The 6,225-nt window shown below is 40.9% G+C and overlaps 1 pseudogene; it reads left to right on the top strand.

Annotated features, from left to right (window-relative positions):
• The window catches only part of LOC104815206, an 84,985-nt pseudogene extending 79,189 nt beyond the window's left edge, over window positions 1-5,796 (top strand).
• Window positions 5,797-6,225: the final 429 nt, after the last annotated feature.

Below are 6,225 nucleotides of genomic sequence, written 5' to 3'. Positions count from 1 at the left end.
CGGGTTATACTGCTATATCGAATGACCGGAGCATCTAGTCCGAACGGACCAAATTGTTGGACCGAACGGACTAGAGAGTCCAGTCCGAACGGACTGACCCGTCAGACCGAACGGACCTAGTTATATGACTCGTTCGAACGGACCAAGTGTCCAGACCGAACGGACTACTAAGCAGTCCGTTCGGTCTGGGTTTCAGATTTAATTTAAAATCTGGAATTAGGGTTAATCACTTGAATAAGAGGAGATTAATAACCCTAACACTAAGGGGCCGTAAAGAGAGAACTTCTTCAGACCTTTTTGGAGAGTCTAGAGGGTTGAAGAAGTGATCTAAGTCTCGTTTTTCTAAAAGCACATCATCGAATAGAAGATTCGATTCCTAGCAGACAAGTTCCAAAGGTTGGAATCCATCCCGAGGTGTGGATACGTGTAGAGGGCAAGGTATTCTTCTTGCCTACAGTGATCGGACGAACATATCAATTGATACAGGCCCCGGATCGATTGAGGTAAGTGTTCTATCGTTTCTACAAGATCATGCATGATAGGTTTTAGGGTTTTATCAAAACTTTTGTTTTACATCCGCTGCGCAAACCTTAGAACTGATCTCTTAGGAATAGGATTCGCTTATGAGATCTCAGGAAACCCAACAGTATTATGATCCGGCGTACTTTGAATCAATAGGCGTGATTCATGAGACGACCGCTCCGTATATACTGCAACAAAACGGTGTAGCGGAAAGAAAGAATAGGGTGTTGAAAGAAATGGTAAACTCCATGCTTTCTTTCTCGGGATTAAGCGAGGGTTTTTGGGGAGAAGCCTGTTAACGACTTGCTACATTCTTAATCGAGTTCCCTCGAAAAAGAATAAAATAACCCCATATGAGCTATGGTATAAGCGAAAACCAAATCTGAATTATTTTCGGATTTGGGGTTGTCGGGCAATAGTTAAAGTGCCGGAACCCAAGCGAAAAACTTTGGGTGAACGAGGAATCGAGTGTATCTTTATAGGTTATGCTTCTCATAGCAAGGCCTATAAGTTCTATGTTATAGAATAGAACGACTATATAGCCGTTCATACGGTTATAGAGTCGAGGGATGCATTGTTTGACGAGAGTCGCTTTTCTTCGGTTGAAAGACAACCTCGAGCTATACCGAGTTCAAGTGATCGAGTAGTCGATAACGATTATGGACAACATGAACCTCGTAGAGGTAAGCGTATAAGGAAAGAAAAAACCTTTGGTCCAGACTTTCACATGTACCTAGTAGAAGGTACTAATGAGTCGATCATGACTCAACTCGCTTATGTTTACAATATCGAGGGAGACCCTAGGACTTTTGATGAAGCGATGAGATCGCAGGATGTCGCATTCTGGAAAAAAGCGATAAATGATGAGATGGACTCCATCATGAACAACAACACTTGGGTCTTAGTAGATCTTCCTCCAGGTTGTAAACCGATTGGTTGCAAGTGGATATTCAAAAAGAAGATGAGAGTCGATGGAACTATCGATAAGTTCAAGGCTCGTCTAGTAGCTCAAGGCTTTAGATAAAAAGAAGGTATTGATTTCTTTGATACGTATGTACCGGTAGCTAGAATAGCTACGATAAGATTGTTGATCGCGCTTGCAGCGATAAACAATCTTGTGATCCACCAAATGGATGTCAAAACGACATTCTTGAATGGTGGTCTAGAAGAGGAGGTGTATATGAAGCAACCGGAAGGTTTTATCCTATCGAGACAAGCACACAAGGTGTGCAAGTTAGTCAAATCATTGTATGGGTTGAAATAAGCACCCAAACAATGGCATCAAAAGTTTGATGAGGTCGTTTTGGCTAACGGATTTCGTCTGGATCAATCAGACAAGTGTGTATATATCAAGTTTGATGATAACGGTCATGGAGTTATCATTTGCTTATACGTGGATGACATGCTCATATTCGGTACAGAATTAGAGCAAGTCAAGAAGACCAAAAACTTCTTGTCATCGAAGTTTTCGATGAAAGACTTAGGTGAGGCTGACGTTATTCTAGGTATTAGGATAAAACGGGATCAAGGTTCGATAACACTATCTCAATCACATTATGTAGAGAAAGTGTTAAAACGATTTGATATGTTTGAAAGCCCTCCGGATTCTACTCCGATGGATTGTAGCGCTAAGTTTGCACCTAATAGTGGGGAACCAGTAGCTCAACTTGAGTACGCTAGTCTCATTGGTTGTTTGATGTATGCTATGATTAGTACTCGACCCGACATAGCATATGTGATAGGGAAGTTGAGTAGATACACGAGTAACCCAAGCGTACATCATCAGAATGCTGTACGGAGAGTACTTCGGTACTTGAAAAAGACAATTAATTATAGTCTACGCTACTCGGGTTAACCTTCGGTGTTAGAAGGATATACTGATGCGAGTTGGAACTCTAGTGAAGAGAATTATGCCTCGGTGAGTGGATGGCTTTACCTTTGAGGTGGAGCGGCGATTTTTTGGGCTTCCAAGAAAAAAACTTGCATTTCGGACTCGACCATGGCGTCGAAATTTATCGTCTTAGCGACTGCTGGGAAAGAAGCAAAATGGCTAAGGAATTTGGTATTCGAAATACCGTTATGGCCTAAACCGGTATCGCCTATTGCAATACATTGTGATAGTGCTGCGATATTGGCTAAGGCATATAGCCATGTTTATAATGGAAAGTCTAGACACATCAGTTTAAGACATAGCTAGTGAATGGTCTGATTAAAGACGGGGCCATAATGGTGGATTTTGTGCGGACCAAACAAAATTTGGCGGATGCTTTCACAAAAAGCTTGCCAAGGGATGTGGTACACAAAATGTCGCAAGGGATGGGACTAGAGCCGGTTTTATGAATTGCAAGTAAAGGAATCTCAACTCAACGTCTAGTACAATGCTAGACCTTGAGTTCAATGAGTTAAATCCTTTACTATGTGATTGTAGATGCTTCACGACTACACATCCCGAGGTAAGCATCTAGGTTATGCAATGTAAAGAGGATGTTTTACTTAATGAGTCCTTTGACAAAGTGCATAGTTGCAGGGCATGATATCATAAAGGATTCACTATACAAGAATGAAGTGAGGCCGCTTCAAGATGTTGGTGGCTCAACATCCGTGTGCTTGTGAATGGATATGGACACATGGTTGTTATAGTGTCAAGGATTGCAGAAAAACTTGTAGTGACTTTGTGTGTGTTTTGTACTCGATAGCTCAATTAGGATTATTAGGTTCAATCGTTTCGACACCTATGTAATTCGAGTTTGTTGTTGTACGTTACACTAAGTGGAAGTTCAATCGAAAGATACTTTCATTTATGCACAAAGTTGTGAGGATGACGGATTGTCGCTTGGTTTCCATAGACAACCTACTCTAAAATGTTGGAGGATTGTTAGTTATTTTAGAGTAGATTGGTGAACTTTAAAATCTCTCAAAGGATTCATGTTTGACGTGTATTACAAGTATGGTGGAGGAGTAAAATGCTTGTAAAAGACGTGTCGTGAATTGGTTGTGTTAAGGATTAGTCGGAAGATATTGTAGGTAGCTCGTTTTTCCTGATGAAGAAAACTGGAAAAAATGAGCGACTGCTCGGAAAAATGAGCGACCGCTCGGAAAAATGAGCAGGTAGCTCATTTTCTCTGATGAATAAAACTGGAAAAAATGAGCGGGTAACTCATTTTCTCTGATGAACAAAACTGGGAAAAATGAGCGACTGCTCGGGAAAATGAGCGGATAGCTCATTTTCTCTGATGAACAAAACTGGGGAAAATGAGTGACCGCTCGGGAAAATGAGCGGGTAGCTCATTTTCTCTAATGAACAAAACTGGAGACAATGAGCGACCGCTCGGAAAAATGAGCGACCCGTATGATTTTTTTGAGCTGTTCAAAATGAACGAAAAATCGTGACCGTTCGGAAAAAACTTTCGATACCTTTGCACCTTTTGACTTTTGGAGTGTTAAAAACATTCCTAGACGTCTGAACACAGAAGAGACGAAATCTTATTGATTTTTGAGAGATTTGGGAGCCATTTTGGTGAAGAATTTTGCAAACTCTTCTCCAACTTTTCTTGTTCATTCTCATTCGTGGGTTATTCTGTTTCGGACAACGTTTGACGAGTAAATCAATCGTTGCTTATCTCTAAACGTATTCTCGGGATTCTCCTTTGCTCGTTGGGGAGGGAATAACGTTTTAGGAAAGTGAAATCACGCCTAGAGGATCATATCCGGTTCTTTCGTTTTTATTTCAATTTCATTGTTATCTCGCTGTATCCAGACCCACATATATTTTTTAACATATATCTCAACTGAAACCAGCTCAAGGGACTGTTTTGCTACCAACGTCGTTGCCAAAAACTCTCTCTACTGACATGACAGTCGCCATGGAACCAGCTGCTACACGCGACATGCGTTACAATGCTGAGGGGTTCTTGGAGGTGCTGATCGATTGGGTTGATTTGCCACGCCACGACGCTTCCTGGGAACAAGCAGAATTGCTCGTGGAACAGTTTCCCCAATTCCAGCTTGGGGACAAGCTGAAGCTCTTTGCGGGGAGTATTGATAAACCACTGCAGGTGTACGTGAGGAAAAGGAAAAAGGCTAGAGCAGCAAGGACGACCCACAACCTGGGAGAAGGGCCCATGACAAGCGGACAGGAGGAGCAGGGGAATGACATGGGGGAAGCCACAGGGGATTGTCACTGACAGAAGAATATTTTACCTAGGCTATTCTGTTAGCACATTCCTTGTACATGTTGGGGGAATTTGTTGCAGAGGATGCCACTTCATCATGATCGTTAGTGGGGCAGGTCCATAAATAATTTTCATTTTCCTAGGGGGATTTTTATCCGAGAACTTGAATCTTATGTGGGGAAAAGAGAGTTATGCCTCTTGGTGATTGTATTTCTTCTTTGATTGAAATACAATTGGTATTACGTATCTATAATTATATCTAAGATCTAACAGATATGTAGGCTTAGGACAGAAAATAATCTGAATTACTGATTCTAAGTTATAAGAAATTGATTTTGTTTTGTCAAAACTTGAGAGACAATATGGGCTTAGAGGATCACATTACATATGCAGAAAACTTTTTTTATTATTTGTGTTCTCTTTGACTTCTGTTCTCTGAGTTTACCTTGTCTCATGGAGAGAGTTATGTTCACTCCAATTCATTTTTTTTTTTTATATTTCTCATGCGCTATATTGTATCCCTGCAAATGTTTATCCTTTGATTGCTTTTCTTGTAGATAAACCATGGATTGAAGAGCTACATCAATTTTTAGAGTTTCAGCTTCCGAGGCAGTGGGCGCTGGTATTTAGTAAAGTTCCTCTTGGGCCACAAAGGAAACAACAAATTTCTTCATCACTACAGTTTACTTTCATGGGACCAAAGCTATATGTGAATACCACTCTGGTATGGTTTCGTTTATCTTAATTTTTTCGCGTTCTAAGAACTGAATGTACCTGATTACTCTGTAGCTCAGAGTGGACAATATAAAGCATAGGCATGCATTTGGGTTGTATATTCTTGCATTCTTCTCAAAATTTGATACTTTTCTTGTTTCAGGAGGCTAGTCACAAGCATGCGTCTTTACCTCGAGGGTAGAAGAAGTAACCGTTTGGCGATCCATTTACATCACCTTTCTTCTCTTCCTAAGATATTCCAACTTGAAGAGATCCAACTAGAAACTTCCGGCAAGATTCTCACGATCATAGATACTACGATAAAGTACACTGGAAGGCTTATTCACACATCTGCACGACACCAATCGAATCAGACGATGATCTTTGAGAAGAGCTTTCCACTCCTTTTGCTCTTTTATGCATGAAAACCTATTTAAACACCAAAGAACACAACCATCCCATATCGAAGCCAAACATGCCCTAGAATGTCTACAAATGTGTAAAACCGAGTGAAATGCGCTAGACATCTCGATCTCTCTTATGATGCATACACTTTAGATGTTTCGTAGTGGGATTTCAACTACCACCAGAATCAAGGATCCTATCAGTTCCAGACTTATCAGTCTATACCTTCGTATCACTACGATAAGGGCAATGAGACATATTATCATTTTGAAGGATCACTCCAGGAAGCATATGTCCCTCCATCGTCCGCAACTAAGCAGGAGATAGATTCTGAGATAAAATCCTTACTTGTTCGGTTTTTGCTGGGACAAAAGGACTTCTTGAACTATATGCAATCACTACGCGAGTCCCA

The sequence above is a fragment of the Tarenaya hassleriana genome, unplaced genomic scaffold (genome assembly GCF_000463585.1).
Source record: "Tarenaya hassleriana unplaced genomic scaffold, ASM46358v1 Cleome229, whole genome shotgun sequence".
In the NCBI taxonomy this organism is placed as follows: Eukaryota; Viridiplantae; Streptophyta; class Magnoliopsida; order Brassicales; family Cleomaceae; genus Tarenaya; species Tarenaya hassleriana.
This window is presented reverse-complemented; position numbering and strand designations above follow the sequence as displayed.